This window comes from Aulonocara stuartgranti, assembly GCF_965226115.1.
Source record: "Aulonocara stuartgranti genome assembly, chromosome: 8".
NCBI lineage: Eukaryota > Metazoa > Chordata > Actinopteri > Cichliformes > Cichlidae > Aulonocara > Aulonocara stuartgranti.
Window position 1 is genome coordinate 65719 of NC_138959.1, and position 12857 is coordinate 78575.

Consider the following 12857-nt stretch of genomic DNA (forward strand, 5'->3'; position numbering starts at 1 on the left):
ATGTGCATTTGAAATTCTTGGGGTATTTCAGATCCAGAGCATAGCACAGTCCCAAAAGATAGCAACAGGCTTTGCTCAGATTCCCAAGTTTGCCCAGAACAGTAACGCCTTCAATAACAATACCCACATCAGTAGGTTCGCCTGACCTGTCTTGATTCTGCAGCAGGTAAATCTTCATCACCTCCTCAGCCAAAGCCTCTTCAACGAAGACAGCATCAGCACCGTCCTTTAAAAAGAGAAAGAACTGTTTTCAGCTCACATATTTCCAAACATTGAAACAAAAAGTTTCATTTGTATGACATCACCGGTACTCATAATATGTGGACACTGCTCCAAAATCTTTGAGCAAATGCTATTCTTTTGTATGCTTTGAAGTGTTTGCTTTTTTTCTTTAGAACAGTATCTTAAAACTTTTCTATGATCTCACAAGCTAAAATAAACTACTAATATTCCTAAAACAGATTTATTGCGCCAACCTCAAAGGTTTTGATTAAGGCACTTGGATCCTCTCCCAGATGGTCAATGAGACATTTGATGATGACTTCTCGTTTTTTCTCGATGGAATTTCCACTCTGTAAAACAGGAAGTCTCAACTGAGGCAAAATTTGCACATTTAAAACATGACTTACCATTTCTAGCTTAAACATAACTATTTTTTTTCTGTTGTTGACCTGTTTTCACACCCACCATCAAGGTAAGAACACCTGTGGAGCTAAAATATTGAACAGAAACCTAAGAAAAGCCGTTTTTAGTGGAAGGGCCTCTTCAATGCGGTGTTGGAACGTTTTTGTGGTTAGAAAATGCAATCTTCCTTACCTGAAGCAGAAGGTTTAACTGTGCTCTGTGGCGTTGTCCAGCAGCACCTTTCTTGGCTTGAAACAAGGACAGGAGTTTGGATGAATACAAGTCCAACGATGACATGAACTTTGGTTCAAGGTTCAGGGTCGTGATCCTATGAAACTCTGCACTGACCTGGATGGGAGAGGACAAAAAACCAAGGACAAAAAATCTGAAGGCCAAAATTCTGATTCAATCAAAAAAAAAAAAAAAATCTTTAAGTGGAACTACCATTTTTTGCAACCTGGACCTTATTTTCTAACATGCAAAAGATTAATTTACTCATCCAGACATAAATCCATATAAGTGGAGTTGTTCAGTATGCAGACTAAAGCCTTAACATAAAGTATTATCTTCCACTAAGCTTCTAAATTTTATGTTATGAATTGCTTGCACTATTTCCCTGTGAGATTGTATAATCTTTGAGGGAAGAGGCGGAGCCAGGTTGCCCTCTGAACCATCGTCTGCCAGGCAGCGATGCGAGAGGAACACACCTCCACTGAAGTGGCGCAAATATTCAGAATCGCGTCAGCGCTTTACAGAGAAAGCCTTTCAGCTCCTCTGGCAGCTCTGCTTCCTCCACCTTCCTGGAGATGACAAACGCTAGCAAGGCAGTGTTGTTAGTCACTGCAGCTGACTGAACAGTGCATTGATGTGCGCGATCAGTGAACCTTGCTATCAGCTGGTCAAGTTTGGCGGGATGGGCCGGTTGCTGTCCAACGACCTTGGTCATTTTGGTGCCGAAAACTGAAGCGAGGCTCGGCTCTAGAGGGGGAACAGGCGGAAAACTCCGGTCTGTGAAGCCCTCTGTGAAGCCCTAGGTAGAGACCGCGCTCTAATCTTCGCTGGCTCTGCTGCTGCCTCAGAGAGGTAGGTCATCACCGCCGGGAACTGGGGCCAGATGGGATCTGGGCAACGAGAGTGAGCAGAGCCATACCTTCCCGCCAGATCATCCAATGGGGGGGGTGGAGCAGGCTGAGGGACGGAAAGTCCCTTCTCACCAGCTGCCTCCTGGATGATGCCAGGCAGATCCAGGAGCAGCGCACCAACAACTGGGAGCGGCGTCCTCGCCGACATGTGAAGGCCAGGGGTGGATGAGCATCCCTTGAAAAAGGCTGACCTCCACTGCTTTTCCTCTGGCGGGAGGAGCTAACAGGAGCGGCAATAGGATTAAGGTGTGAGGGCGAGGTCTGCATGGTGAGGACCGAGGCAGCCCACGCAGACGGCATGTCGGTCATACGACATGATGTAGCCGGTCTGGCAGGATGGACACAGACGGATGGTCTCGCTGGACATCTTCTGGCTGGCTGAAGAAAAACGGCAGAGTCGATTTCCTGGTCTCACCATAACTTATACTAGACCAGGGTGAGGCCCACACAGCAGGTGGGCGTGGAATAAAATACTTCAGTGCTGCGCGCACAAGGGGAATACCCACTTAAAGGGCTGCGCCTATACTCATAGAATCTGGGGTTACAATACGTAACCAACGTTTCATAAAAATATTAAATTACTCTTCACTCTTTACTCTTCAGTAAAATCTAGTCTGTCGTTATGTGCTCCAGAGTTAGATAAGTGAGACAAAGGCACTTTGCAATCAGCCCAGTCATTCTTCAGTCAGGTTACATTAGCTTAGCCTAAAACAAGTTAAGTGAACGGAAATTATTTATCGTTCCATAGGCTTGGGAATGGTTTCAATAAGAACCATTCTGGTTTTGATTCAGATTCCTCATTCTGATTCAAATTCCTAGCGATTCTAGAGTCTTATGACAAATTAAAGCAACCTGGCTGCTGCAAGATCATCAAAATCACTAGGATGGTAGCAACATGTTTTTTCTCACTTCTCTTATGATGGGGGATCTAACAGACCAAATTTTATTTACAAGTGGATATCCCTTTAAATGTACACTTACTTGGGAGACGTCAAACAACGCCGGCCATCTGTCCTTGATGTCGCTGACACTCAGCTGTTGGCTGATAATATCATGTCTTCTATGTGCAAAGGTTTTGCACATTAAATCCTTGATGGCTGTGCTGTTTTTCTTCTTACACTCATCAATCAGTTGTTGTCGCTCCAGCTCTTGCTGTTCTTTACCATCTTGTCCTGGATAGTGTGGCAGAAACAGCACTTCTCCTTTCCGCGCCTTCTTTATGTTCTTCGCTGGAGCCTTGTCATCAGGGTGCTTGTTCTTCAGTGAGTTGCAAGTAACCTCTGGAACTCCAAGACTTCGTAACTTTGACCTGTAATTTCCCATCTTGTATTTAAGACTATACATCCATCCCATCCAGCCATTACGACTGCCTGGCTCTGTCAGACACGGGTGCTTTTTGACCAGAGCCTCTGCCACTTCTCCAATCTGAAGGCCAGTAGGGTAGGCTGTGTAGCTGTACATATAATCAGCTAATTTTTCCATTATATCTGACTTGACTGAAGTATTGTTCAACACAGTGCCATTTTGAACAAAGACTTCATTGGCATTTTTCAGTACAGTCTCTGTTGCCACAGAGAAAAGTGGAATGACAATTTCATCTGGCCATGTAGTCTTTAGAGGACTTTGAAGAGGGGAGAGTATGACAGTGTTGTCTGAAGACAGAGATGATCCATCTGTTTGGTCCTCTGTGGTTTTATAGGTTGAAGAGCTTGAACTTTCATTCAGTGAACTTACATCTGAGGGATTTTCACACTGAGGAATCAATGTAAGCACTACTGATGGAATGACCACAGCTTTGACTGTACCCCTATCTTTGATTTGGTTGGGAGAATGAAGTGTAAAGAAATCTCCAAATGAGTCATCATAATAGTGCAATATGAAATCCTCAACTAGCCCAAATGTCTCTCTCACTGTCTCATGCAACTCCTCAACAGTCCTGGGTATTCCTGAAGAGAGCACAAGCTTCTCACTCTGTTGTCCAAAAATTACTTTCAAGGCAACGGAGTCCATCTGCAGAATAAAAACCACAAGAAAAAAGAAAAAGAAAGGGGGTATCTCAGTCTTTCCCCTTACACTAACAAACAATGTGACGTTTTATTGACACCATTTGCTTGCCTTCAACACGATATGGTGTTAAGGGGTCACCAAGTACTCTGGGATGTATTAAGGTCATTTTCCCAGAAGGATCCAGAATAAATGCCCTAAAATGTTCATCATACCAGCTGTTGAGCAACTTCACAATGAAAAGAAATTCATTGCTTAAGACAACAATCTGTAAAATCTCCACAAAGTCAGGTAAGCCACAAGTAGATCCATGAGGCAAAACCATTCCTGAGGCATATTTAGTTCCATGATGAGTCAGAGAGTTGGTCAAATTCACATAGGCTTGTGTTGGATAAAGTTCCTTGAGACACTGCTGTATTTCTACATCAAGCAGTTCCAATGGAAGAGATGATACTTTAGTGACACACACTGATGGCTTCAATGCATTACCATCTGAATAGTATGCCATCATCATCTGGTGCTTTGAGGCAAGTGACAATAGTACATTTCTGAAGCTGTTTGTGTGTTTAACAACCTTCTTAAAGAAACTATGTTTACCCTCAAAGCGCATAGTCCAGAGGCATACTAATGGACCAAATCCTCTGATCAAGTCAGGATAATGCTCCAAAAAATGGTGTTTTGGAGTTAGTTTTTGCTCTGGGAAAACCTCCAATAGCCTGTTGCGATGTTCAGATATAAGTGTGTCCAAGTAGCAAATACTTTCCTCTCTGTGACTAGGGGACACAACAAGTTCAGTTATATCTTTTAGAGTCATAAGAACTTGCCATGCTTCATCATTTTTGGGAATCTTTTCCCCAATAATAAAAGGTAATAGTCTCAATAACGTCCAATTTTCATGTGCGTTGCCACCAATGCTTTTGCGAGTGGAAAAATTTAGGGGGATGATTTGGGGGCGATCTGTTTTATCGGTCCATTTGTAAGGAAATTCTGTTATGAAGTTATTGAGTTCAGTTAAGGAAAAGTAACGTTTACGGATAAACACATGAAGGCATAATGCTAATTCTAGTGGAATTATGCCTTCAAAAAGGTCGTGCAAAAGATCTGGAGGATACCCTGTGACAAAATGGAAATATTTTAATTTCCCCGTTAATGGACAACCTTTCTTCACACCACAAAAATGAACCGAGGAGGAATTTTCCTTTATGGTTTGGACATGTAGATCATAGTTCTCTTTTGTTCTTGGTGGAAAAGCTCCTGAACGAACTTCTTTTTGCTGAAAGTCTGAATGGTCTCCAAGGCAAAATCTACAGATGTAATGTCCAGAAAAGCTTTCCACGAGTCCACTAAGAGAATGAGCGCCAAGATTGTCAGCACAAACACAAAAAACAGTGCCCCTGATATATCTACCAAGCTGTGAACAAAAAATCCCGTCTCTCTCTAATGTTATGAGATCCTTTAAAAGTGGCTCGAGAACAGTTTCATAGCCAAAAGTTTTAACATCACTTGCCTTACACAGGAGAGCCAATTGAATTGATGTTAGCTGTGATCTCAGTTCAGTTGGTATATCAGCAAGTACCCAGTACACAGCTGTGACTTTGTGTTTTTTTCTTGAAGTCCCAAGTGGATTACAAATTTCAAAGTCATCCACATAGAGAACAAGGGAAATACTTAAGTCCTCAATAGCACAAAGTTGGTTTTGCTTGAAATATTGTCCATCGTGGAAAGAGGATAACTGTGAAGTGTTCAAATGTCTAGTTAATATACTGTTAACATCTTCTTTACTCAGTAACAGCTGCAAGGACTGAAGAATAGGCACATACTGAAAAGTGGAATTCTTTTCTGGATCCAAACAGTATTCTACTGGTTCAATAACACAGAAGTTTTCCTTGAAATATTTCTGTCTCTTATATCTTGAAGCAAAGGGACCATCAGGACTAAGGGCTGCACATAAAGGACTACAGTGACATATTTTTTCAGCCAATTCACTGACAAAAGACTGATCAATATTACAGTTATTCTTAATAAGAATATCACTTATTGACTTTGGAATATACTGAAGTGATAATGTGCAGATATAACTGAGCTGTTCTACCAAGTCATCCACACATTTACCAGAAACATTATAGATGCTTTCCAGTTTTAACAAGAGCACACCAATATTTTTCAAAATTTCATTTGTTGTTTCCCTTTCACAACCAAGTTCAGTGGTGACATCCAAGTCCTCGTGATCTTCTAATTCCAGTGCTGGTAAGACGATTTCATTAGATGTACTGACAGTTTGCTTTGAAATCAAGTTAGTTTTAAAGTGCTTCCATGAACAAAATCTGTGCTTTCGACTTCTGTGAGTCGCATAAGTCCCACAAATGTTTGTCTTAAACTCACAACCATCAAAAACACACTCTATGGTTTCATGGCTTTTCAAATGGGAATTTATATGTTGAAAATAGTCTTTTGTGTTTGGGTAAAAAGAGTCACAGATTTTACATCTAATAGTTGGAAGGACCTCACACTCTTCCGTTTCATGCGAACTGTGAGACCTAGACAAGTGTGAGCGTAAGGCACCCCATGTCTTAAAAGAGCAAGGACAATTCAAATGAAGACAGGGTATGGAATAGCCATGACCAAATGTACCATGTTTCACTCGATAATGTTTGAGTAGTGACACTTTTGATGACTCCTCATGTTTGCAGAGTTTACACTGCCATCTCATCACCTGTGACCTAAAAAATTGTGAGAAAATATGTCTCACAGTATGAAGATGACAGAATGGTGTATAACCATATTTACGCAGTTTTTGTATGATTAACTGATTGAATAACCAATACTCACTACCAATTCAGGTGGAGGATACAACTTACAAATAAGTCAACATGGAACAAAGTACAATACTTAACCACATTGAAATAATCTGAATCACATCACCATGCTGTATAAATAAAAAGATAGTATGGTGACACTAGATGACAGACCATGAACTCATCAATATATTTACCGAACTGAAAAATTCTCAAAATTTAGATTTGGCATTTGTATGACTAAAATAACCCACCACAAAACCAGTATAAATATTTAGGTGGTATCACCATCCACTACTCAGCTTGTATAAAACAATATCATATCATTCCAAAATTTAACACATCAAGTCCTCTGAGTAAAATTACCTGCTTTACTTTGTAGTTGATGCAGATTTTTTTCTCCTGGTGGTGAAGATGGTGCTGAAAAAATACAAATCAAAACTTTATCATTACAAAACATGTCACTGAGTAATCTGCCATAACATCAATCTCTTATAAGAAATTTTAGCTTGGATTGAAATAAACATTTATTTATGTAAATTGGGAGTAACTATACTGGAAATGATGGTACTTTTGGCTTGACCCAAAAGACCAAAGCTTTTTTTTTTTTCCATTATTTTCTGGGATCTGAAAGGAAGTAGGGCCCCGAGTCTAAATTTACTTAAGGCCCCATAGTACTTTGGACCGGCCCTGGATGAGGTAATCTGCTGACCCGGGCGGTCCTCTCAGCGTTCTCTCAAAAACTGGCCCTGTTCAGGACAAAGCTGAAAGCAGCGTCTTATATGCTCTGAAAGACCCCACATAGAACAAGAAAGCTAAGCAGCATGGTTGCTGCTATGAACTGTTCCGCGGGCAGGTCTTCTTAGTTACCAAAGCCATTGATGACGTCTGTTCATTTCCTCCTGAACAACCTGACAGAGTGAGTCAGGCCGCGTGACTACCGCAGCTCCCGCACCGTGACTCAACAGGGCCATTTTCTAGAAATGTCTGAGCACACCTGCTTTCACGTGGTTCCTAAAATGCCCCCAATTAAACGGTCAGGTCGCTGGTACCGGGACATTCCGGTCAAATTACCCGGAACGCAGATAGCGACTCAGAACGTAAAAGGATAAAAGGGCGCGGTTTCCCGCCGCCTTGACTGGAAGACGGGTTGAAAACTTAAATTAACGTGCACAAACACGCTGCGAAAAGTGAGCCACCATGACAAACGCTTTCTTCAGAACATGTTATAAAAGAACGGTGTGGATAAAGACAGCTAATGTAAGAATGGTCACTTACCTGAAAACGTTACCAAGTCTGCAGTGGATGTGTGTCTGTCTCGTTCAACGTGCAGAAAATCTCCCATGAGGCCATGCTCCTCGCGCGCGGTACATGCCAAAGGTCATTAGTCTTACTCAAAGTTTTAAGTTAGTATTGGGGGACAAAATTATATTGATTTTGAACCATTAATAATTAAAGTTAAAGACAATGATAAATATGAATACCAGTCTCTCAGTTATTTTGAGTACTTTCTATGAGATATATTGAGTAGATTTAAATAATGCACCCTGTGTTTCAAATACAGAATTTTTTCTTTTAAATAAACTTGAACAAAAGAACTCAGTTCAACTCAAAAACTGGTGTTGAAAATTTAAGCATTCTTTTCAGTATTTTCAACTCAAGATAACACGTTTGTGATTTTCAAAGATTTAATCAAGGTCATCTAACTTAGAATTATAATGATATTTACTAAGCCCCTGAATAATTTTTTAGGGTGTACACTTTAAGTCTTGACACCATTCAAATCTTTTTTTTTTTTTCTGAGGACGTTTGAGAGCTGTCCCTGAGGTTGTTATAAAGACGGGATATTAAACCCTTCATCAGCTGATGGTTTATTGCTGTGTCCTTTAATGAGTTTAGAGTGGGCAGTGTTAGGGATTTGAGTTTTTGAAATGAAGCTTCTGATCTGTAGAAATGTTTGGTTGCAATGCCAAATTTCCATGTCAAGTCATTAAAGCACATTAGGGTGTCCTTGTCAAATAGGTCTGCAACTTTACACAAACCTCTGGCAGCCCACATTTTAAAACCAGAATCTTTCCAACCAGGGTCAAAGGCCTTATTGCCCCAAATCGGTGAGAATTAGGATAGTGCTCCTGTTTCATTTTTAAGCTTAAGTGCATCAAACCAGACAAATGGTATTTTTAACAAACGGATTCAATGCATCTTTCAGATCTCACACACACACACACTTTTGTGGAGTACAGGTAAGAACTGAGCAGTAAGGGGGTAGTGCTTGGCCTTTCTAAATTTACCCAGGATAAAGTTGTCGTTGAAAACCAGCATGAAGCTATAGAGAGCAGATGACATTTTAATGCTATCCAAATTAAAGAGCTCAGTTCCCCAGCTACTCAAAACAATTTACCCTACAACATCTCTGGGTATAAAATTAGTCAAGCCAAATCGGCCATCCTCTTAACATTCTCAGAGAATTAAACCACCCATTCAAACAACCGTTCAAGTTGCCTGAGACAGTCTTACCCGTGTGTGTGTGAGATAAATATAAAAAAAATTCACTCCAAAGATAGATGATTTGGCATGTGCAAACCATGCTCCAACAATCAACTCTGTTGTTGAATCAATTGATTGACTATGCCGCCAATCTCTGATTGGACACGTAAACATTCCTCTTAGTCCTCCAGATGACTTCTTCACAAAGGCAAAAAAATAATACGCACCAAATTCATTTGGAATAACAGACGAGCCAGACTATGCCTATCATTACTATATCTTCGATAGGGGAAGTCTCTGTATTCCAAGCCTCATGCTTTCCTGCATTTTTAATGCAAAAAAACAAAACAAAAACAAAACCACACTGTACACACTTTCCACATCAGCTGAAGTTTGACCCAAGAGTTAGTATAATTTGTAGAATTTAAGATGGTGGAATTGCCAAGGGTACACAAGATCAGAAACTGCATTTGTTTAAATGTATAAAAATGAATGAGATTCCCCATACCAGATCGGTAAAGGCCTGGGTTAACGATCAGTTCTGTTTTTTATTGCTAGCACTTCTAGCACTGGCAGTTACAGCTGGGCTAGTTTGCCCTGAATTAAAAGATTTCAACTAAATGTAAGCTTGTAAAACAAAGTTAATTTAAGCTTCTGGGCATTCTGAAGTTGAAGGAATAGCTTACCTTTCATTGTTACAGAGAAACAAGATCCACTGCTGAAAAGCAGGAAACAAATGCAGGAAACCCTGTGAAAAAACAAACAAGTCTCTGTAGATAAACTACTAAATCAGACAGCATTAAATTTCACTACTCACTTCAAAACAAGCTTGAGCCCCATGTCTAACTCAAAAAGCAGCACGAGTCATCTACAGCAAGTCGGGATGAAAAACATGAGGGCGCTGCAGGTTTGTGCTTTAACTGGTGTGTGGTTGCTGTTCGCTTTATATTGGTGCAGTTGCAATTACAGTGATTAACCACACCTGGTAAAACCTGCATTTAGCTTGCAACTTGGAAGTGTTTTACCTATCTACTGAACAGTTAGGAGCAAATGAGCGTAACCATCCAAGGGGAACAAGTTGTCAACCTAATCTTATATTGTTTATATACTGCCTGCTTTTTCTTTTCTTTTTTCAAACAGTCAATATGTCAAAATCTTCAGGTTAGTATTGTGGAACTTTGACTTAAAAATGAAATATTGGAATAAATTGAAAATCTAAGATAACATAAAAGCTATTTTTAAAAAACATTTCTGACTTACACTTTTGTTTTTTCCCAGTGCAGGAAACAAGCCTCCATAGATATGACCTATGATTCTGAACGTACAATTCTTATGTTTTAATGAACACTTAAACTTAATTTAGATTATGTTTCAAAAACCAACATATAGCACTGAGTTTGCATTGAAAATATACCTCATATCGGTATATCTAAATCCTACAGCTATGCTAATGTTGTGCTAAAAATTCATAGGACATTTACGGTTGCACATCTGAGGCCTTACAGCATCAACAAAACCAGCTAATGTTAGCTCAGCTCAAACTTGAGTGTTGTGGTTGCAGAGAGCGGGCTGGCAAGGTTCGTCAGCCAGCAAGATAGTTATGGGTTATTCAGGAAATTCATGTTCACCAAATCAGAAAAAAATGGTGAACAAAACTAACTCGACTTTCTTCTTACTGTTCAATACACAGTTGTAAGAAACCTGATGTAGGAACATATGATGGGTTTACTCATGCCAGCAATGTTTTTGTGTTACTTGGGGAGCGGCTTAGACACAGGAATGTATTTTCAGCTCACTAGCAGTAGAAGTTTGGCACCCAGTTATCCTGCTGCATTTATTTACAGGCCATAATACCCATTATTCAGTGAACATTATTGTATTTAGAAGATTTGGTTCACGGTCCGTAGAGTTGGCAGCACACTGCAACATCTAAAACCAAGATGATTGACAGTCAATGCAATTTTTCTTTTGTTTAATGTTTGAAGACATCAGTTCTTGCACAGCTGAGGGTCAGCATCACCTGCAGAAACAAAGAAAAATTACCACACAGGTTTTGATTGTTCAAGTGCTAGATGCTTATAAGTAGCCCCTTACCTCAGATCCACGGCTCTTGAAACTCAGTCTCAGGGAAACTCTAGATACTGTGTCAGAGGAAAAGGAACGACTATATCATCAGAGTATTTAGAGAAAGAAAGGGCTTCTCTTCCCCGCTGGTAGCCATTCCCAGACTGGACGATGTACGATGAAGGAAATATGGGAGGTGCTGCGACCATGCCCAGTGGCACGCTGTAGGTATACAAGCCACTGAAGTCAGGGAAAGACTTGGATGGCAGCCATCTCTGAGAATCGAGAGAAAGGGCTCCTCCTACAGGAGCAGTAACCCAAGGAACGCCACCAAGAAATGAGGATCCATAAAAGCCTCCAGCACCATCCCCTCCACCTCCGAAGCTGCTAGTCCCTACCCCTCCAGTATCAGAAGTCCAGTCATCACCAAATTGATCTGAAACTAGAAACAGATTTCACACAGTTTCTTTTAATTTTTAATTTAAAAACAGAAAATCCAAGTTTTAAAGTCTAAGTCAAGAAATGAAATAAAGGCTTTATCAAGTAAAACAGTTTCAGAAGACCTCAAAATCTACATTCCTGCTGCAGCTACAGACCAGTTATCATAGACACTTGCCTTGAATAACTGTAGGGAAACAAGCTGCTCTGCTGAACAGCAGGAAGCAAACCCAAGAAACCCTGTTAAGATAAAAGTTCTCTATAAGTACAAGTATGCAAACGAAACCACTAAACAATAAAGCTCAAAACTAACCTGAGAAACAGGTCAAGCACCATGTTTAAATCTCAAACTGCACCACAGTTCAGCTACAACAGGTCAGAAGTAACAGTCTGACAGATGCTATCAGCAGAAGCTCTGTGCTAAGTGCTTATATTTGTGCTCTGCCTCTTCAGAATGAACTTCACCTGGTCCCAGTCAGTCACTGATTAATGCTGCATTCAGTTCAGCTCAGACTTTGAACATTTCTGATCTCCTCTTTGAAAGACCGTTGGATTGAGTGGGAGACGTAACCGTGGACAGTGAGTGTGAAATTATCCAGTCAAGCTGAGCTCAGACCATAATATAATCTTCTACACGTATTCTCATGTTTTGTAAGGATTCTTCAAAACCCTCAAAGTAATAATAAAGAATAAATCTTAAAGCTGCACAGAGTTGTTCTTTTATTATTCTACTTTTCATGCAAATTTCCAAATGCAGCCCGGCCTGAAGGGTGCAGATGGAGTCCAGAGCTCTTACATACATGCTAACAATATCAGCAGCAGCAGCAGATTCAATTCAGTCTTATTTATGCAGCGCCAAATCACAACAACAGTCGAGGCGCTTAAGGTAGACCCTACAATAATACATACAGAGCACTTTGGCAACAATGGGAAAGAAAAACGGGAAGGAACCTCCAGCAGAACCAGGCTCAGGGAGGGGCAGGGCAAAGAAGAGGCTGAAGAGCTGGTGAAGGGGGACATATTCTGTTTATTTGAAGCTACTAGGGTAGCTTTGCATGAATGACAGTTCAAAAATAATCTTTCTCTGGGAGCTAGTCTAGAGTCTGATGGTTATTTTGCTAGGAACCTGAAACATGAGATGATTTAGGATGAGGCCACCCTGAAGTGTCCCTCAGTCACATACAGGTATCACATCTGGTTTCCAAGAAACTAAGATGCTGATGACAAAGATAGTTGGAGGCTTTAAAAGTGAAACTTTACAAACCAATGCATGATATATGACGGTGATTACGCCTCGCCATCT

The 12857-nt window shown here is 40.5% G+C and overlaps 3 long non-coding RNA genes across 3 annotated transcripts; all 3 read right to left on the reverse strand.

Annotated features, from left to right (window-relative positions):
- LOC309712257 lies at positions 1–8015 on the reverse strand. Its single transcript, XR_014278219.1, has 5 exons — positions 7844–8015; positions 6932–6985; positions 817–972; positions 477–572; positions 1–226 (listed from the first exon to the last, which is right to left on the reverse strand). It is a non-coding gene; the product is annotated as an uncharacterized lncRNA (long non-coding RNA).
- A 1619-nt stretch (positions 8016–9634) lies between these two features.
- LOC309712723 lies at positions 9635–9957 on the reverse strand. Its single transcript, XR_014278372.1, has 3 exons — positions 9870–9957; positions 9739–9800; positions 9635–9649 (listed from the first exon to the last, which is right to left on the reverse strand). It is a non-coding gene; the product is annotated as an uncharacterized lncRNA (long non-coding RNA).
- A 536-nt stretch (positions 9958–10493) lies between these two features.
- Positions 10494–11992, reverse strand: LOC309712349. The gene is made up of 4 exons (XR_014278265.1): positions 11868–11992; positions 11733–11794; positions 11147–11558; positions 10494–11072 (listed from the first exon to the last, which is right to left on the reverse strand). It is a non-coding gene; the product is annotated as an uncharacterized lncRNA (long non-coding RNA).
- Positions 11993–12857: the final 865 nt, after the last annotated feature.